This window comes from Canis lupus, chromosome 29, assembly GCF_011100685.1.
Source record: "Canis lupus familiaris isolate Mischka breed German Shepherd chromosome 29, alternate assembly UU_Cfam_GSD_1.0, whole genome shotgun sequence".
NCBI classification, from domain to species: Eukaryota; Metazoa; Chordata; class Mammalia; order Carnivora; family Canidae; genus Canis; species Canis lupus.
Window position 1 is genome coordinate 7,639,464 of NC_049250.1, and position 22,132 is coordinate 7,661,595.

The window sequence follows — 22,132 nt, forward strand, 5'->3', positions numbered from 1 at the left end:
TCAGATAAAAGCCTAGTATCCAAGATCTATAAAGAATTTATTAAACTCAACACTCAAGAAACAAACAATCCAGTCATGAAATGGGCAAAAGACATGAACAGAAATTTTACCAAAGAAGACATATGCATGGCCAACAAGCACATGAGAAAATATTCCGCATCACTTGCCATCAGCGAAATACAAATCAAAACCACAGTGGGATCCCAGCTTACACCAGTGAGAATGGCGAAAATTAATAAAACAGGAAACAACAAATGTTGGAGAGGACGTGGAGAAATGGGAACCCTCTTGCACTGTTGGTGGGAATGTGAACTGGTGCAGCCACTCTGGAAAACTGTGTGGAGGTTCCTCAAAGAGTTAAAAATAGAGCTACCCTTCGACCCAGCAATTGCACTACTGGGGATTTACCCCAAGATACAGATGCAGTGAAAAGCTGAGACACCTGCACTCCAGTATTTATAGCAGCAGTGTCCACAGTAGTCAAACTGGAAGGAGCCTCAGTGTCCATTGAAAGATGAATGGATAAAGAAGATGTGGTCTATGCATACAACGGAATATTACTCAGCCATTAGAAACGACAAATACCCACCATTTGCTTCAACTGGAGGACCTGGAGGGTATTATGCTGAGTGAAATAAGTCAATCAGAGGACAAGCATCAAATGGTTTCACTCATATGGGGAATATAAGAAATAGTGAAAGGGATTATAGGGGAAAGGAGGGAAAATGAGTGGGAAAGATTAGAGAGGGTGACAAAACATGAGAGACTCCTAACTCTAGGAAATGAACAAGAGGTAGTGGAAGGGGATGCAGGGGGATAGGGTGACTGGGTGACGGGCACTGAGGGGGGCACTTGACAGGATGAGCACTGGGTGTTATACTATATGTTGGCAAATCGAACTTCAATAAAAAATATATTTAAAAAAATAATTTTCTTGCAGTCTCCAAAGGCACTCAGTGCTCAGTTTCGGAACCACTGGGCTAGTGAATAAGGTTGAAATCAAACCACAGACAACTTTATATATCGGGAGATATTTCTAAAATACAAATGTGATATGGCCATGACAATGAAGATATAGTCAGCCAGCAACATTTTTGAATGAAATTTGTAAACATGATTTGAAAATATGTAGATGATACTAGGCAAATAAACATGTTCACATCCTTCATGCATACTAAAATACTTCTGTTATGTCTTACTCTTTTTTTTTTTTAATTTTTATTTATTTATGATAGTCACAGAGAGAGAGAGAGGCAGAGACACAGGCAGAGGGAGAAGCAGGCTCCATGCACTGGGAGCCCGACGTGGGACTCGATCCCGGGTCTCCAGGATCGCGCCCTGGGCCAAAGGCAGGCGCCAAACCGCTGCGCCACCCAGGGATCCCTGTTATGTCTTACTCTTAATCTACCATGGCTTTTGGACTAGCCAGACTAATGTAAGGTATGGTATCAAGGACTCTTGACAAGCCTGTCAGCATTTGTTCAACTAAAATGAGCTCTCAATTACATGTACTTTAAAAAACTATTAACTTTTCTGCCAGGGTTCATAGCAGCATTATTTGTGATAACCAAAACATGGAACAACCCAAATGCCCATCAACTGATGGAGAGATGAACAAATTGTAGTATAGACATACAATGGAATATTAGCCATTAAAGAGAACAAAGTAGAGTTGTCTGCAAGGCTCAGTGGTTGAGCATCTGCCTTTGGCTCATGTCGTGATCCTGAGGTCCTGCAATCAAGTCCCACATCAGATTCCTACATGGGGCCTGCTTCTCCCTCTGCCTATGTCTCTGCCTCTCCCTCTGTGTCTCTCATAAGTAAATAGTTTAAAAAAAAAAAAAAAGAACAAAGTGCTGATAGATGCCACAACGTGGAAGAACCTTGGGAATGTTATAATCACAAAAAGTCACATTCAAATAAAAGTAATTCATTTGAAATGCCCAAAACAGACAAAGTAGACAAGTCCATAGAGACAAAAATGATTGCCAGGGGCTGGAGGGAAGATTGGGGGATGACTGCTAATGGGCATGAGATTTCCTTCCGAGGTGATGAAAATGTTCTGGAATTAGACTGTGGTGACAGTCACACAATTCAGAATACATTAAAAACCACTGAATTGCATACTTTTAAAGAGTGGATTTTATGATATGTGAACTAACATTGCAAGGGGAAAAACTAGAGATCGCGTCCGTTACCCAGACCTTCATTTCCCACTCCAGCCCCCTCAAACTCAAAGATTCCCTCTTGTCTCAAACGGGCGGCAATGGAAGCCGCCAGCCCCCAAATTTACAGGTGCTTGTGTCCTCGGGGTTTCATGAGGGACCTAGACAAGGGCAAGGCATTTTTCTGAATCTGAATCTGACAAGAACATGTCCCCACAGAAGTGCCTTCCCTGACTAGGGGTTGCCATTGCTCCCCTCTCCTCTCCTGTTCCTGTGGCTTCCTCTATGGTGCTGACATGTTCACCTCACATGAGTTCCAGGAAGTGAAGGAAGGAGCCAACACAATTGATGAAAATCCCCTCTGTTTTTGACATATTTGACAGGCATGGGAGCACTGGGCAAAGGGTACAGGAGACCTGGCAGGGACAAACTTCATCGGGTCCATTTCAAAAGGCCATTCTAGAAAATGTCAAAAGAAAGAGCTTGTTATTCATCAGTCTACTTTAACAAGTCACCATAAGCCACCATACTGCCATAATCTTCAAGTTATGTACCTCACCTCACACCTGCGGCCACAAATTGCAGTCTACTAATCCTAGAATGAGGACTTGAGGTCCTCTATTCCTCTTTTCCACTTACTTGTAATGTTTCAGAAAACTTCTTTGATATTTTTAGGTCTTTATTGCACCATCTGGGAAGAAGAGATAAGATTAGTTTTATTGGTTAGTACTCAGAAAGCATTTTTGTTTTTCAGTGAAGAGTAACTACATTGAAAAAAAAAACTGAGTAATAACTCTAAGGTCAGTGTATACAGAACACCCAAACCATGGCAATGACTCGTGCAGGAATATAATCATCAATCATCCTCATACTGTCTCCCATCCTCTTGTACACAGGAGAAGCGCCCTGCCCACTGGATGATAGCCAGATCTTCCAAAGTGGTTTGGCCACATTTGCACTAGAGCCTGTTCAAGATAATCTACTGAGTTTACAGGAAGAAAGTAGTAGAATTTACTTATTTCTTTTTACATTTCTGTTTATCTTATCCTTTCTTATTGTTTATGTTTTTTCCTAAAGCTTGGATTTCCATTTCAATTCTTCCATAGTGTTTTATTCAAATTTCATATTTGAAAGCCTTATTATGGATTACCATAAATAAATGAAAGTTAATACTTGAATTTGGTTGCTCGCTTATTTCCAATGAATCTAAAGTTCTACATTTTTTTTTCAGTGCGTGGGTTGACTTATCATTACCATTATTAAGCGTACACCACTGAGGAAAATGATCGGATTTCCTCTAATTAGACACATTGAAGTTTGGCTAAACCACTGTTATAAAATACATATCACAATAAAGTGAGTCCAGTGAATTTTGTGGCATCCCAGTGCCTATAAAAGTTGTGTTCACCCCAAATCATAGTCTATTAAGTGTGTAATAGCATTATGTCTTAAAATAAAAAGTACATACCTTAATTTAAAAATACTTTATTGCCAAATAAAAAGGTGAGCCATCATCTAAGCTTTCAGTGAGTCATAGTCACTAGTCACAAACCCCCATTAAAAATCTGATAATAATGAAAAGTTTAAAATATTGTGGGAATTACCAGAATGTGACATAAAGACATGACGTGAGCAAATGCTGTTGGAGAAATGAGGTCTGTAGACTTGTTTTAATGCAGGTTTGCCACAAACCTTCAATCTGTGAAAAAACACAATACGTGCAAAGAGCAATAAAGCAAAATGGAATAAAACAGGGCATGCCTGTATATTACATGAAAAGTAAAAGAAAAATTGGAAATGTTTAGCTTTACATATTTGGTACAGTTCTTTTTTTGAGTTCCTATATCCTTAGATGACTACACTTATTGCCAAAAAGACCCAGGACACAGCACTAATTTCACCATGACTTGTCTTTTTTTATAGATGAAAATGCTGAAAAAGCTTTACTCACCTAAATAAGTAGATGGTAGTGAAGGCATTTTAGTATAGCAACATCACTCAACTGCTGGATTCTCCCTGAGTTATATTTCCCCAAATTAGCATAGTTATGTATCCTCAAAATGTATTTTTAAATGATCTATCAGCTGACAACTCAATCAAGTTCTCCTTCAAATTTGCTATAAGCCAAGAACTGGAAACCACCCAAGCTATAAAGGAATAGCTAACCACTCACTGGAATCTATCACTCTCTTAGACACATCAATATTTCAAATGGTTCCCTTGTGCAAAGATTTTAACACTTGAAAGCAATGTACTATAATAAAATTTGGGATGGGGGGAGAGATATGTTATTCCTCTGGAAAGCAAGAAAGGGGATCCTTACAAAGGGGGAGGTGGCAAAGAAGAAGTGAGAAAACATCTAAACTATGAGGACCTTTTCAGGCAAATCAACTGGTCTAAGAGTTGATGGCCTTGAAATGGGCCACCGTAAAGCTCTCCACGCCCACACACCATAGAACGCCTTCTACACACCCACACCTCCAACTCCAGCTGTCTAGGCTGGATAGCTACTGGGTAGAGAGAAGAGAGAAGTGCTGAGCCCCAAGCCTGACACCTGCTGGAGAAACTGACAAACGAGCAATCTCCTATGGCAAGCTAGCTAAGGAACATAAAAGAAGAGGAGCGTCCAATGATCAATATTAAATGCTTTCGGATTTTGTCTCTAAATGATGTTTGTCTCCTCAAACCTTCCTAAAATCTGCCAGACACAAGTGTATCACGATAGGGGGCTTGTTGAAACCAGCCAAAGAAACCAAATTCTACTTTGCAACAGCACAGAACAGAGAGAAGAGAATAGCTGAAGGGGAGAGACCCAGAGAAGTTTGAGAACGGCATCAAAGCAGCAACTTTGAGCCAGAATTGACTGTGGGTATAAAAGCCTCTGGGAATCTGCAAAGATTTGGGGGAAGATGTTGGATTTTGTCCAGGAGGTGAAGCAAGAGTTTATATTAATCTTGCCTTGATCTCAGAGAACAAGACAACCTCATCTAAAGTCTAAGTTAGTTAGGACAAATTAACACCTGGAACAAAGTGGGGAGAAGTCAAGGTCTGCAACCACTGGGTTCAACCAAAGTCCTGTAGCCACTAAACCAAAGGTTGGCAAGAAAACATACCCAAAACGTCCTGCTCTGTCACTTACCCTCTGGTGACCTGGGAAAATCATTGCCCTATGGCTCACTGTCCTTATATGTACTAGTTATACCTATCTCGTTTATCTCTTGTGACGATCAAGCAAGATCATGTCTATAGCACATAGCTCACAACTGCTATTGGCTATTATTACTATTATTAACTGTTAGTTTTATTCTTGTATTCTCTGCAAAAATAGCATATGTCCAGATTTTCTTTACATACCTTCTAGAACTCACCACTTATTCATTTAGCAGATTTTTTATGAAATGTCTTATATGCAAGACACAATAAAAACAAAAACCTAAGCCTGGGTGACTCAGTCAGTTAAGCATCCAATTCTTGATTTCAGCTCAGGTCGTGATCTCAGCGTCCTGAGATCGAGTCCCTCATCCATCTCCTTGCTCAGCAGGGAGTCTACTAGAGATTTTTTTTCCCCTCTCCTTCTTCCTCTGCTCCATCATGTGCACAAGCACATGCTCTCTCTCTCTTTCTTTAAATAAATAAAATCCTTTAAAAAAAATTTAATGTTTTACATATTACAGCAGTCTCCTCTTATCAGTTACCTGTGGTCAACCGTGGTCTAGAAGCAGATGATCTTTCTTCTGTCATATCAGAAGGTCAAGAGTAACCTAAAGCTCTGTCACAGTGCCTATGTCATTCACTTCACTTCATCTCATCACGTGGACATTTTATCATCTTGCATCATCTCAAGAAGGGTGAGTACAGTGCAAGATATTTTGAGAAAGAGAGATTGTTATTCATTTATAAATTAAACTTTATCATGGGTATGTATATACGTATAGGAAAAAACATAATATATATAGAGTTCAATACTGTCCATGATTTCATGCATATGCTGGAGGGTCTTGGAATGTATCACCTGTGGATAATGGAGGATTACTGTAATTGTTTTGTTTATTATTGAATCTATATCTTCATTCCTTAAGGATTTAAAGAATCAAAAAATATACATAGAGCAATTACAAGATTTTTACCCCAAAGATTAAAAAAACCATGGCAGAGGGCAAGTGGTGTCACATACACAGATAAGCAGAAAAGTCAGCGTACAGAAATATGTGCCATAATGGCCTGCACAGTTCATTATTAAAAGTGGCCCACATGTTTAATGCTGAATTTGCCCAGTTACCAAAACAAAAGCCAAAAACATGAGCAGTTGGCAACATTCACATTCTCCAAAAGACAAAACAAATATTATTTACCTAAGAGGTTATAGTTTTCAGTAGCAGCAAGAACTAAGGGAAATTATCCCAGGTGACACTGAGTGGAGGTACCAGGCATCAAGTGACACAGTGGATAGCATCCTGAAGAATATCCCTACAATAATTATGGTAATACTGCATTTCTATTTAATGATTAGACTAAAAGACATACTGGAGACTTTTGGGATCCAATGGGGAATAAAAAGTGAAGTCTCGGCCAAAGAGGGGAGTTAAGATTTCCCAGTTCTCCCACTCTAGGCAGGGGCCCATCACACTGATAGTAGAGGGTAGTGGGCTCATACAATAGCCATGGCTCCTCAAAAAACTGGATGCTTTCCCTACATGACTGCTTCTCCCAAGGTCTCTGAGGGCTTTATGCCAGAACACAATTCGGTACAAATGCTTCTCAGATCTGGCTTGGTCCCAGATAGATTTAGCTGTGGAGTGTGTGGGGTCTCAATGCAGACAGAGTGTAATGCTGCTGGTTTACTGCAGGTTTTTTGTCCCATTACAGAGATTCAGATTCAGGACCAGGGCCTTACCATTTTTAAGGAGCTCCTCAGTGATTCCATTTCACTTTGAGAAATACAGATCTAAGAAGGATGGACGAACTATAGCTCCTTGAGAATCAATCCCTCTTTCTGCCTAACATGGACCTGTAAAGGGAAGTGGGTTATGTTCAAGGCTATATTTGCTAAGGAGAGCCCGGAGTACATATTCTTGCTACAAGCTTTAATAAGAACTATATATTTTTAAAAGATTTGAGTCATCTTATAAATAATGAAAACCATAATCAGACTCACATTGGACTAGCAGATTGACAAGGAGGAACATTTCCAAGTTAAGGTCAACATTTCTTCAAAACAGAGTCCTGTGCCTGTTTCAAGTCCAAGTCCCCAAATTCTACACTGGAGAACATCCCTGATATCATTTTGGTCTAGAAAAATACAAGCTTCTCTATTTCACTATTAAAAATTTCTCAATGAGGGCAGCCCGGGTGGCTCAGTGGTTTAGCGCCGCTTTCCGCCGGGCTTGATCCTGGAGACCGGGATCTAGTCCCATGTCGGGCTCCCTGCTTGGAGCCTGCTTCTCCCTCTGCCTGTGTCTCTGCCTCTCTCTCTCTCTATCTCTCATGAATAATAAATAAATAAAATATTTAAAATAAATAAACAAAAATTTCTCAATGATACACTCATGAAACAATTAATTTTAAGCAGTGTCTTGGTAAAGCCTCAGGGCAAAATTAGTTGAAAAATGTACTCCTGGATATGTAAATGAGTTATCCAACTACACATAATGGTTGATGATCAGCCAATTAAATTTTGAAAGGCATTTCCTGTAAGTATTGATAGTTGGTTTTAAACAATTCTTTCTAACAGTATTTATAGAGGAGGACAACTCTTGAAACTATTTCTACTTGTGACTATAAACCTATATCTTTGGCAAATAGGACCTTAGAGTCCTAATGCATCTGAAAGTGTTTCAAATCATGAATGTACATATTTCATAAGGGGTATAAAAGAAAAGCAAAATATATTCCTCTTTTAAATTACTTATACTGATATAACTCCTCAGTAGACTCCCCTTCCAGCTAGTTTTGGATCTCACAATAGTGTTAATTTTCAAGTTATATGTACACATCAGCAACTAAAATATATAGTCAGTTTGTGTGACTTAATACTAATGAGTTCCTGTCCAAACTCAAAGGCAAAGATTATGAATCTAGTCCTTTACCTATTTTTCTACAACACCAATCACAAATTAAATAAGTTCTCAAAGGCTATTTATTAACTGAGAAATGAAACTAGTAATTTGTCAAGGAAAAATTGCTATCTTCAGATTGAATGTCCCAAATGGGTCAGTAGTTTAGGAGAGTAAAGAATTTTCCCAATTAAATATGGACGAGACCAGTGTGTTCCAAAGTGGAATCATAAGAAGGAGAAAGGCCAGAAAGTTGGGGTCTAGCCACAAAAGCACTTGTTTTAACTTGCTTTCTTTGGCTATTCTTCCATGTGAGATTTATCCAGGAAAAAAGTTGTCTTATAAAGATCTAAATCTAACCTAGAAAAATTACCCTGAGTCCAACCAGAGAGGACACTCCAACAGAGTTATTATGAACAAACAAAATAGCCATCAATTATAACAGACCATAAGGAGCTCCGGTGGCAGGAAGTATTCATCAGGTATTTTAATTAACTTTAGTGTCTAATTAATTATATAAATGAGGATGCATTATCAGATGAAATGAAGGAGGTGTGTGCAAAGCTCAGGGCACTTTGTTTCCCTGAATTATAAAACTAGAACAAGGAAGACTTTAGAGTGTCAATAAAAAATTCTATGCTTCTCCAATCTCACTGACAAAATTTATGAACAGGTAACTTGGCCCATCATTTTGCCATCAATGTATTTCAGATGCCCAAACTTAGAGCCTCTCAGACGAAATTTATTATATTTTATTTGGGAGAAGTGATAGATTTAAATAAAATCAGTGATGACCACTTCCAAATTCTATTTCATATGACAATTCATAACCTGGTCAGTTTAGGGCTTTGTTTTGTCTGTCTCTTGTTTATTTTCAAGCTAACAGAGAGTCCATGTCGAGCCAAAAATTTGGAGGGGAAATATTTATAATATTCTCCAGCTATGGAACTGATAAAGCCAATTTAAGTTGTCCACAATTTGTTGAAAAGAGGAAGACAAACTCCTCAAAGAAATTAAGGCTCAGTTTTAAGATCTTCACACTTACAGAAGTCAGCAACAAAATTGGAAAGCCCCTCATCTACCTCCTGCACTACCCCCAATCTCACTCGTCACATTTACAGGACAAAGAGCTAACTGATATGACCATACTGACCATTCAGGCCAAGCTATCTATCCAAAGATGGGGAATAAGTAGGAAGAGGCTAACCATCTTGTCTTTAACATTAGCTTCAGGGTAGAAACCAGATTTATCCTGTGTATTCACACAGATTTATGCTTTTTTCCCAAAGAAATATTATCAATGTGATTAAAGAAAAATAATCTAGTCATTCATATTTTTGTAATAGAAAAAATAATGATATACTAATAAAACCCTGTGAGGCATATACTATCTTATATATGAGAAAACTTAGGACCAAAAAAAATTGAAAATTTTGTTTTTAACTATAAAAAATACTTTTTCGTTTAAATAAATTTAAAATAAATAAGAAAGTATCTTTGAAGTGAGCAAGTCTAACTATCCACTTAATGGTTGTAGGTGACAACACCTACAACCAGTGATTACTCTCTGAATACTTTCTGTGACTCAAGAAAATTCATTCCGCTTTTGAATAATATTAATTAATAGAGCACTTAGCAGCCTACCCAGCACACACATGGTCCTCTCCCCTCACATGGGGCATAGACCCATATGGCCTGCCCTGTGGGGAAGGCAAGGGCACAGAGTGCCCTCTGCACAGGCACACGCGGGCCTGGAAGTTACAAGGAAACCATCCCTTGCCACCTCTCTTTCACTCGCTGATCCCCAAAAAACCTTGTGAAAATAGTAAAGATGTTGAGATCTGTAGTAAAGGAAACGCAAGGGTTTCCGGTGCGCTGTCAATCCCACTTGATACAAGCATGCGTGTTATCTTGCCTGTTTGCGACTGTGGCCCAGTGCTTTACTGTAGGAGATGCCCACAATGTTGTTAGAGAGCATAACTTTATGCCGGTGTATTAACCACTTCTCTTATTTCCTGTTTCCCTTTTCTTTTTTTTTTTTTTTTTTTTGGCATTGTTTTAATTTCAATTCAATTTGCCAACATATAGTATAATACCCAGTGCTCATCCCACCAAGTGCCCTCCACAGTGCCTGTCACCCAGTCACCCCATCCCCCCACCCACCGCCCCTTCCTCAACCCTTTGTTCATTTCCCAGAGTTAGGAGTCTCTCATGGTTTGTCTCCCTCTCTAATTTTTCCCACTCAGTTCCCCTCCTTTCCCTTATAATCCCTTTCATTATTTCTTATATTCCTCGTATGATTGAAAGCACATGATGATTGTCCTTCTCCGATTGACTTATTTCACTCAGCCTACTACCCTCCAGTTCCATCCATGTCAAAGCAAATGGTGGGTATTCGTCATTTCTAATGACTAATACTCCATTGTATATGCATACACTACATCTTCTTTATCCATTCATCTGTTGAAGGACATTGTGGCTTCTTCCACAGTTTGGGTATTGTGGACATTGCTGCAATGAACATTGGGGTGCAGGTGCCCTGGCGTTTCACTACATCTGTATCTTTGGGGTCTTAATCAGTATAAAAAGCTTCTGTGCAGCAAAAGAAACAGTCAACAAAACTAAAAGACAACCTACAGAATGGGAGAAGATATTTGCAAATGACATATCTGATAAAGGGCTAGTATCCTAGATCTATAAAGAACTTACCAAACTCAACACCCAAGAAACAAAAAAATCCAATCATGAAATGGGCAGAAGACATGAACAGAAATTTATTTCCTGTTTCTGATGCTTTGGGGCCTTCCTGACACTGGAGGGACTGCCCCTCCCATTTTAATACAGTTCCTAGAGACTCCCTGCCTTCCAGGGTACTTTTCAAAGCAAACCCACCAATTTAGAGCCCATACTTCAACAGCTCTCCAGCTCTGAGCCAATCTCCCACAGTGGTATCAGAGAACTAGGGGCAGCCCCTGTACCCCAGAGCCCACTGAAATGACTCAAGTCAGCCAATCCTAAACCTACTTACCCTGCGTGCCTCCCTGCGTTCCTCCCTGTAGAAAGCACAATAAAGGCTCTGATCCCTGGTTTCCCTCCTGCTCCTCTGCCTCTGGATCAATTCCAGTGCTTCCCTGTGTGTCCCTGCACAGAACCATGTGCTCTTTTCTCCTGGGACTTGTGAGTCACAAACTATCTTTCCAGTGGCAATCATGGTGATCTGTTGGCCTCACCATACCTAAATAATAAAGCCTTTATTAAAACAGCTGGGCACTGAGGATTTAAATGAGAAAAAGATAGCTCCTTGGGACATTGTTAATCACAGCCCCATTAAGCAAGCAGTCAGCCAGTCAGCTACCCTGAGCTAATTTCTAGGGGGCACAGCAAGCATCACTAGACTAATTCACAAGTGTGGTCTTGGGCCATCTCAGGATCCCTAGACGGCAGAATATAAACCTGCCCCACATCCTCCAAAGTACACAGAACCCTGGAGGAGAGCTGAGAGCTGGTCCATCCTCACTGAGGCTCAGCGCCATGTGCACATGCTCACCACTTGGGGCCACGAAGCTCATGGGGAGGCCCTGAGGCCGACCAGCCAGGAGAGGCCAAAAGTCAGCAAAGACCTCAGGAATGCCAGAATGCTGTAATCAATCATGCATGGGCTGGGGCTTCCACCTAGGACCAGTGACTCCTTTTTCTATATAAATGTCAACCCTTTCACATGATGATTAAGAAGCCTTCTCATTCAGAAAGATGGAAAGAAGAGAGACCGGGAGGGAGAAGGAGGGAGAGGAAGAAAAAGGGGAGAAGGAGGAGAAGGAGAGGGAAAAGGAGCAAGAGAAAAAGAAGTAGAGGAGGAGAGAAAGGAAGGAAGGGGGGACAAAGAGAAAGGAAGAATAAATGATAAATGAAATCAGGGAGAAGAACTTTAAAATTACTTTGAACACGATTAATGTGTTAGCTTGGCAGTCCTTGCTGTAACAAAATACCTTAGATTCGATGGTTTGAACAAGAGGATGTATTTTTCCCATGTTCTAGAAGCTCCAGGTGCTGGCTAAGCTGATGTCTCCCGAGGCCTCACTCTTCAGCGTGTGGACAGCCTCCTTCCCGTTGCATCCTCACATGGCCTCTCTGTCTCTGTGTGGGCTCAGCTCTCGTGTTCCTCTTACAGGGACCCCAGGCAGATGCGGTTAGGGCTCATTCTAACGGCCTCATCTTAACTCAGTCACCTCTTCAAAGGCCCTATCTCCAAATGCAGTCATTTTCTGAGGTCCTGGGGTCACCTGAATTTTGAGGAGACACAATTCAGCCTTAACAGTAATTTTAACCAACAGGCAATTCAGTGCGTTGGTAGAAGGCCGGGGTTTGATTCCAATGTCAGCCATTTATAAACTGTGTGACCTGAGGCAAATCTCTTACCCTCTCAGAGCTCTACTTCCTTATTTGTAAAGATTGAAGATAACAATAGCTGATTGATGAGGATAAAAAATGCACATAGAGCAGTGATAGGCATTTGTTGAGCTCAGAAAATGTTACCATCACCATAAGTATCATTATTTTAGTGGGACTTCTACTCCGAGTGAGTTGGGTCACTTAGGCTGTCCAGCTCTGAAAGAAAGCAACAGAGTGGAAAAAGAGAACTCCAAATTAAGATATTATAATTTATCTTTTTCAGTTTTGAAGACACTAAAAACTAGAGAATTTAAATGTGCTTAAGATCAAATCCTGGAAACATAGGAGCCACTTTTCTGACTAGAGTGAAACCAAATGAACCACCTTGGCCCTATAAAAAACATGGCTCTCTAATGATAGGCCTATTTCCTTCTGCAGATTCAATGTCTGGACATTTGATGGTCCGGGATAAAGACCTGCAAATTTTCATTCTCAAATTCCCTTATTACCTAGGCTCCATGCTCACTATCCCTTTTCCGTATCCTGCTTACCTGGTTATGATCAGTATAATTAATCTGTTACACTAATATTCTAGTCCAGCCTCCTCGATATTATGCCCAAACCTTGCTCGGTTGGATTAGTGTGTGTCCTCAAGACTCTTGGGTAAAATGAGCATATACATTCCCTGGGTTGAGACCATGAGCCCTGCCTGCTAAGGGTAATAATGTTGCTCTCCTCAAGCTGATATTCTTTACATCTTATCCAACATTTATTAACCAGATATAGGAGAAACTGGTTTTCTACTACTTTAAGTTGTGCCTTTTTTATGTTCAAAGTAAGATGATGAATTTCTGATATAAGTGAATATTTTAGCTTATTTGGAGTTGTAAAAATAACCAAAAAGAATATAAAGCACCCGGAATGGCAGATGTTTTTATTGTTACTGTAGTCATTACCCATGTCTCTTTGCCCTGTTTCTGTATCAAGAAAACCTGTAGGTTATTAATTTAGCTTACATTTAGCTTACATTACTCTAATGCCCAGCACCCTGCACATCAGACACAAGTATTCTGGTTACTGTGGCAGATTAATAAATTAGAAAGCTCCTTGGGACAGCTAATAAATTAGCTTTCTAGTGTGCATGCTAGACTTCTGTGAGATTGGTTAGATCTATTATTAGTCTGATCAGTTCTGGAACACTAGTAAAACTAAAATGAGTGTGAGATTGAGGGTCAGATGCTGGAACATCATCATATGATCCTGCCATGTGGTGAGGCCTGGCCTAAGTGGCTAACCACCAGACCTCCCTGGTAGTATTGCCCTCTCCAGTCTGCTAACTGCAACAGAAGAAGGATGGGAGGTGAAGGGTTTGAGCTAAAGCCATTATGTTTTCAATCCCCATCTTAACACCCAGAATATTAGTTGACACCAAGTAAAGGAAATAATTAGAATTGCTTTCATCCTAAGATACTTTAAAGTGTAGCATATCACTTAATTATAATCTCAGCTTTGGAAACAGAGGTCAGTGAATCACAATCTTCCTTTGATAAAAAGAAAAACAAACTTTGAGGTGTTAAAACTCTTGCTCTAACCATACAATTGCTATCAGGTGGAATCAGAGTCTACATAGATCATTCCATCATAAACTCCTGAAAAATAATATAGGCTTACATTTATACAAGACTTAGCCAACCTTTTTGGCACTCCTTGTTTAGAGGAAACTTTTCCCTTGCAATCATTTCTATGATGCAGTAAAACATTTAATGGCCAAGACGTCATATTGTAAAAAAAAAAAAAAAAGAAAATAGTAAGGAGAGCAATATATTCTATGATAAATTAGAAAATTTAAGCTGAATCGTTGACCTTAAAAAGATGTTCTGGCAATGGCTGGGTAGTTCCTGTTGGACCAATCTTCCCACAAGTAACAATTAAAAACTCTGAATAAAATATTAAAACAATTACCTAAAGATACTAAAGAACAAACAAAAGCAGGAAGATACTAGAAGGAGATGGACACAGGAAGAAGGGAAGGCACTGGGTGAGTTGTCTATTTTTTTTTTTTTTTTTTTAATGTTGGGGGAGGTCCCAGTCTGTTCCATGTGGCTAAACCTGGGATTTTTTTTTTTTTTTTTTTTTTTTAAGTTTTATTGGCTGGAAGAGTAAGAGAACTGAGATTGGGCCGAACTAGCAGTTAGAAAATGAAGAGAATAATCTCAGAAACAAGAGGGCCAAAGAACCAAGTTCTGTGTATAAACACAGCCCAGACCCCTCACTAACTGCTGAATCACGCAGAGCCCAGCTCCAGGCCAGAGTGAAGCAGGGAAGACAGAGTTTGCAGTTTGAGTTCAGCAAGGTATCACCTTGCCCAAACCAAACATCAATGCTTTTTGCTATAACATAGCAGAGTCCAGAATCTATGTAGTGTATCACTCACAATATTCTGAACACATTCCAAAATTATGTGACATAGCAAAGAAACAGAGAAACATGACCTATCTATAGAAGACAACCGGCAGATACTGTGAGGTAATCTAGAGGTTGGAATTAGTAGACAAAGATTTTTAAGTGACTACTATGACTATGCCTGTAGGCATAAAGGAAAATATGCTCATAATTAATGCAAAGAGAGAAAAATCTCAGCAGAGAAATAGACATCATAAAAAAAAAAACAAATGGAAATTCTATGACTGGAAAGTATAATACTTGAAAATAAAAATCCATTGGATGAGCTTAAGAGCAAATTGAGGGTGTCAGATTTTTTTTGTCAGATTTTTTTAAAAGATAAAAATAGAAATTATCCTATATGAGGAAAAAAAGATATTCTAATAAGTGAACAGAACCTTAGGTAAATGTGAGATCAGTCAGGTCATCAATACTAGTGGTGATATGTAATTGTTCCCAGATGATCTGTTAGCCAAATGTCCCAAAGATGGAATGATCCCTCATCCACTTGTAGCCAAAAACTACGAATGACCTTATTAAATATAATGCATACAACCCATCATTTTCCAGTAATACTAAGAAATTAGGTCTTAATGGCAGGATAAGCTAAAGAATGTATCATTTCTTGGAAATACATGAAGCTTGAAGAACTAAAAGTCTCCTGAAAGACATGGATTTAAAACTCATTAATGTAAAAGGGAAAGTGAAATATAAAAAGGAACTCAGTCTTTTTACAGTGGCTCACATTTAAAAGTTTTACACAGCACAATGGAGGCTAGGTCTTGACCAGGAATCAGTTGCTTGACAACCAGATTCGGCAACCTCAGCTAGTCTGGGAAGCTGTCCTTTTCCCTCTCAGCCCTGGTGAAACTCTCTGCAGCTTTAGGAAGGCAACCCCAGAAAATCAAGCAATCAATCAATAAATCAATCCATGGCATTAGCGTATTTGTAACTTGTACTAGCAAGTATGATTTGTTTCGTAATTATCACTATCTTCCTGTGCACTCTTTCCTGCTAGTTATCTGAAGCATTTGATAGAGATTCATGATTTTATTTAATGTTTAGAAGAGTTTGATTAAATAAGTGTGCAATCAATGCTTAAGCATTTGGGTAACTTAATTTGTTAAATGTGTAAGTTTTGATATATTCATCTTAGGTAGCACGTAAATACTTTGAGGAATATTAATCATTTATGCTTAATGTTTGAAGAAATGTTTAAATAAATTATAATATTAATAAAATAGACATTAAAATATAAAGAGCTGCTATTTACTGTTTGAGATGTTTTGGTCCATGGAGAAGAATCTGGTTAACAATTTTTTTTTAGAGAGAGAGAGGGCTACCACCCATGTGCATATGTGCAAGCAGAGGGGAGGGGCAGAGGGAGAGAATTTTAAGCAGGCTCCACACCCAGTGCAGAGATGATCTGAGCCAAAATCAAGAACAAAACCAAGAACTGGAGCCACCCTCCAGTTAACAATTTTTTTTTAAAGTTCTATAGCAAACAGAGACAAAACCTAGAAGGAAATACATATTTTATGTGTATTTCCAAAATATCACATTTTGTACTACTCAAATTTCAACTTAAGGGATTTCTAACTTTAGTGTCATAACTTCCATTTTCAACAAATCAGATTTGATCCAGTTCTGATAAGAGAGTAATATAATAGTGCCTCCACAACTGGAGCTACAGATAAAGGAAAAAAAGGGAAATTTTGCATTCCTGGCTGAGATTCATACTTCACAAGAAACACATTTGATATTTGATAATTTTTCTTTTGAGTGTCCATACCCAAGCTCATCTGTCAGGCTGGCAAGGGGCCCACACACAAGGTAATAACCAGCTTTCAGTGAATATAGATACTAAAATAAGAAGGCCAAAAAGAAAGATCCTTCAAACTGGCTGCAAATGTAATTTCTCTCTACACATATCTTTTTTTTTTTTCAGGATTTTTTAACCTTTATTTACCAGTTTTCAAAATAATGAGTTAATTGGTGCTCTAGTAGTATCCAAAAGTGGCTAAAAAAATATTTTTTAGTATCAGAAACTTAAAAATTTTAAGATGCAATCATTATTTCCATTTTCACCATTTTTAAGTGTACAATTCAGTATTATTAAGAACATTAACCATGCAACCACCACCATCACCACCCATCTCTAGAACTCTTTACATTTTCCCAAACTGAAACCCTCTACCCATTAAACAGTAACTCCCCACACTCTCCTCCCCACCGACCCCTGACAACCACTATTCTTTCTGTCTCTGAATTTGACTATTTACTCTAGGTACTTTCTATAACTCAAATTATATACTTTCTATGACTGACTGATTTTACTTAGCATGTCTTCGAGGGGCATTCATGTTGCAGCATGTCTTCAAGGTGCATTCATGTTGCAGCATATGTCAGAATTTCATTGATTTTTAAAGCTGAGTAATATCCCATTGTAGGTATGTATCACATTTTGTTTGGTCATTTATCCATGGATGGTCCCTTAGGTCACTTCCACCTTTTGGCAATTGTGAATGATGCTGAGATAAACATGGTTAAACATGGTTGTACAAATACCTGTTCAAATCCTGACCTCCAATTCTTTGAAGTACATATCCAGACATGGATTTGCTGGATCATATGGAAATTCTGTGTTTAATTTTTCTGTGTTTAATTTTAATTTTTTAAGGAACTATCATGGTGTTTCCCAGAGTAGCTACACCAGTTTACAGTCCTACCAGCAGTGCCAAGAGTTCCTACTTTACCACATCTTCACCAGCACTTCTTTTCTGTTTTGTCTTTTTTTCATTTAATAGCCATCCAAAAAGGTGATATTTGCATTTCTGGCTGAGACTCATACCCCACAAAAAATGTGATTGATATTTGATCATTTCTTTTGACTGTCCATACCTAAGCTCATTTGTGCAAGCTTAATTGTATACAAAGGAGCCACAGCACACATAAGGGAATGGAGAGTGACTAGATACGGGGCTCCTTTTTGGGGTGATGGAAGGGTCCTGGAACTAGCTAGATGGGAGACGTGTATGACACTAGAATGAACTGAAGGCCACTTAATTGTACACTCTAAAACAGTTAATGGTTAAATTTGTGGTATGTGAATATTATCTTAATTAAAACAAAATAAAAACAGTGGAATGGGGGGGAGGAATAAAACCACTGCTGGATAAACAAGAGAATGTTTTTGAGAAAAAAAAAAACTTTTTGAAGCCAGAAGTATGATAACCAAAGGAAAGTGGCATAGCTATTTAGTAAACTGAAGTGCCAGACCTGTTTCACACTACTTCTCACTGAGGTGAGGGGGACAGAAGGGCAGTGAGTAACTTCTTCAAGACTATTCCAAATTCTTCTCAAGTTAACTTAGATATTTGTGACCGAAAAGGGAACTAAAAATAAAAACAACCAGTAATTTCACTGTGAGACCTCAAAAGCAGACACCTAAAAAATAATAGTAATAAGCAGAATGTCATCTTAGCCTTTATAAACTCAGTCACTTGTTTCTTCCCCAATGTGGGACTGAGTTCTAGTGGCTTCCAGGGCTCAAGTGAAATTTTCTCTCTGAGACCCGATTAAGTAATCAAAGTAATTAAATGATAATAAGTATAATTTTTGCCTAACAGTTTGGCAAAACTTTAAGATGGATAATACTAGTGTTGGTAATGCGTGGAACAACACACTCCCAGGCTATGGTAGTAGCAGTGGAAGTAAGATCAGTTGCCGTAGGGGGTACTTTGGTAATATATAATCAGTTTTTTAATGTGCGTGCCCTTTACCCAACAATCTTACTTCTTGAATTTATCCTAAGGAAATAACCAGAAAAGCATACAAAGTTTAATGTACAAATATGTCCATCACAGCATTATTCCTAACAGGGAAAAAATGCCAAGTATCTTTTCTCAATTCTCAATAGGGAGTTCATTAAATACATCATGGTAAAGCCATGCAATGGAATGCTGCTATATTGATTTAAAAATAATCATGAAGATCAATATTCATGATAAAGAAAAATGCCCATGATATGTTACATTTAATAAAAAAGATGACAAAACAGTATGTATATGATCACATTTTTTATATACGCATAGAAAGAAATGTTGAAATACACTCATCAAAATGTTAATAAGATTTCACTCTGGAAGGAGATAGTTTTCATTTTTGCTTTACAACTTTTGTCTAGATTTACTTCTATTAATGTGTTATTTTTATTGTAAGAAAAAAGTGATATTTATTTTGAGAAACAGTCTAATAAAAGAAAAAAAATGAAAAGATTTTAAGAACAAAAAATATTTCCAAGGCAAAGATACTAGTGAACTCAGCATGGGTTGACATCTCAGCTGGATCAATGGACTCTGGCCAAGGATCCCTACACTGTGAATCAAGAGTCCTTGAGAAGAGAAGTTCACCATGAGCCAGGTAGTCATTCCAATTTTTGTATATTATGCCATTTTGGTGAGTATATTGACAAACCTCCTGAAGGCAATTCTTAGGGCTCTAGGTTTAGACCAGAAGTTCTAATTGTGGCTATACACTGGAAACACTTAGAAGCTTAAAAAAAAAAAAAAAAAAAATCCTACCACCACTACCCTACCTCTACCAAAATTCTGTTGGTGGTGGGTAAGGCCCAGACATCTTATATTTGAAACACTCCAGGCAATTCTAATATACAACCTGGGTTGAGAAATAATGGTCTAGGTCCAGATTGAGACTTTTTTTGTTCATGAATTAGCATCTATGTGATTTAGAACCAAGGTTCTCAAATATGAGAAATGCAGATTCCTTGGCTTTCAACTCAGATGTTCCAACTTAGTAGATTCGAGGTGGGACCAGGAATCTGAATTTTTTACAAGTACATCCCAAGTGATTCTGGTAAAAGTGATAGAAGAGTGTTTGAGCTTAAGACAAAACAAAACAAACAAAAACTTTCTAACAAAGGACTGCACATTTTACAAGACATTTATAGTAGAAGATTTGGTGTGCTTCTAGTTAGGACAATCTCTTAAAAAAGACAAGGCCATCAGAAATATTTTTACCTTGGATCCCCGGGTGGCTCAGCGGTTTAGTGCCTGCCTGCCTTTGGCCCAGGGCGTGATCCTGGAGTCCCAGGATTGAGTCCCACGTCAGGCTCCCTTCATGGAGCCTGCTTCTCCCTCTTTCTGTGTCTCTGCCTCTCTCTCTCTCTCTCTCTCTCTTTCTCATGAATAAATAAATAAAATCTTTTAAAAAAAAGTATTTTTACCAAAAAATCTAATACTGGAAAGTATTTGGACTTTTAAGAAGTTGCTTCTACGGAGGTTAAACAACACTGACAGTGACACAGGATGGAAGATTTCTATTATTTTATTGTGTTTTATTTTATTTTATTTACTCTTCAAGCACATAATTTAAGGGTACTAGAGCAAGCTGCCCCCAGAGCAGCAGTGTGACAAGGAAAGAGTCACTACTTACCAGAGTGCTGCCCTCTGGCATGAAGAAAATTACTTTCTTCTTGCTGCTACTCAAAGGACACTGGCTTCCCATTTTTCAGACTTTCTTCTCTCAGAAGATTTCTTCTCAGAAATCTGAGAAGCTAAGAAAGAAAACAACACTCCTATGATCTAATGGGAAAATTTTTTAAATGTTCTGAAATGGATGAAGAGTAAGTTAGAAACTCATTTCTTGGGAAAGTCTTCTTTCAGAACCTCTCAATGCTCTCCAGGTCCTTTTTGGGAAAAAAATCAAGAGAAAAAATTATGGAATAATGGCTCCTCAATATAGTCCATTCAACCAAGCTCATGTTAGGTTCAAAAGATTTAAGGTTGGTGAACATGATACACCACACATATTCACATTGTAGATGGTAAATAAATGGAACAGTATCCACAATGATAAAGCCATATTTCTCCTTCCTTGCCTCATTCTTAGTCCCAAGGCCAAAGAGATGGCAGAAGAGAAACTAAAGACCTACAAAAGTAGAATAGGAAGCCATGTAGCTCTGGCATGTAAAAGAATTCTGGACGTCTGGCTCCTGAGGCTTGTAGGGGAACCATCCTCTTCAACCAGTTGCTTTTTGCTCACGAGGCACCTCTGATATGGCAGACCAGAAAATAGATGAAGGTAACAGGAAAGGAAGCCATGGGCGAGCTGTTCAGAACTGGCTCCAGAACTCTAGGATCTTTCTGACATGTCCCGCCAATTTCTCTAGAAGAGCCAAAGGTAGAAACTTGACAGATGTTCTGTGGAAGAAACCAAATTATGCATTTGTCTGGTTCCCCTTGCGCTGTCTCTGAAAGGGGCGCTTAGATTTAGGAGGGAATCATTGGATTTCAAGGGCAAGTATTTATTTATTTATTTATTTATTTATTTATTTATTTAAAATATTTAATTAATTAATTTATTTAGAGAGATCATGCCTGAGTAAGGGGGAGGGGTAGAAGGGGAGGGAGAAGCAGGCTCCCTGCCAGGCAGGAAGCCCGACTCAGGGCTCATCCTAGGACCTGGGAATCATGACCTGAACATGACACTTAACCAACTGAGCCACCCAGGTGGGTGGGTATTTAGAAAGGATTTATTTGAATCACAGTTACTAGATATGTGTTCATTGTCCAAGCACTGGCCAAAGCTAAAGAGGTCAAGGCAAGAATGAGAATTATGTTATCTTCATTTACATTCTTCCCAGCCTAAGTAGCCCCAACATCTTGAAAAGAAAATCAACAAAAAATAGTGTTTCTGCTTCACTCTTTCTCACCGGCAAATCCCCACCCATCATTCGTTCTACCTGAGGAGAGACAGCATTCTGTAGGTGAGAGAATCGGAGATAATAGAAAATATGTATATTGGCCTCTGTCCTTGGTTCCTGGCACAGAGCTCCTAAAACCCTTGTCATTTCTTAAGTGATAAGAGTACTAGGAGCATCTTTTATTCTAATGAAGTGACTCTGAGTGGGGCCGTGGATGACTCCTGAATGGGGGCTGGCCACCAGAAAACCAAGCCATGATTGGAAGCTTGGGATTTCCAGCCCTGTTCCCCATCCTTTAGAGTGGGAGAGGGGCTAGAAATGGAGTTAATTGATTATGTCCAAGTGAGGAAGCCTCCATC

At 38.8% G+C, this 22,132-nt stretch overlaps 2 long non-coding RNA genes across 2 annotated transcripts in view; one reads left to right on the plus strand and one right to left on the minus strand.

Moving 5' to 3' along the window:
- LOC102156572 overlaps positions 1–3,343 on the plus strand; it is a 35,969-nt gene extending 32,626 nt beyond the window's left edge. The window contains exon 3 of the long non-coding RNA XR_005380962.1: positions 3,062–3,343. This is a non-coding gene — a long non-coding RNA (uncharacterized LOC102156572). The remainder of the gene's footprint in view (positions 1–3,061) is intronic.
- On the minus strand, positions 1,861–12,982 carry LOC111093172. Its single transcript, XR_005380963.1, has 6 exons — positions 12,205–12,982; positions 7,060–7,173; positions 5,861–6,003; positions 3,770–3,864; positions 2,805–2,856; positions 1,861–2,624 (listed from the first exon to the last, which is right to left on the minus strand). It is a non-coding gene; the product is annotated as an uncharacterized LOC111093172 (long non-coding RNA).
- Between the last annotated feature and the right edge of the window lie 9,150 nt (positions 12,983–22,132).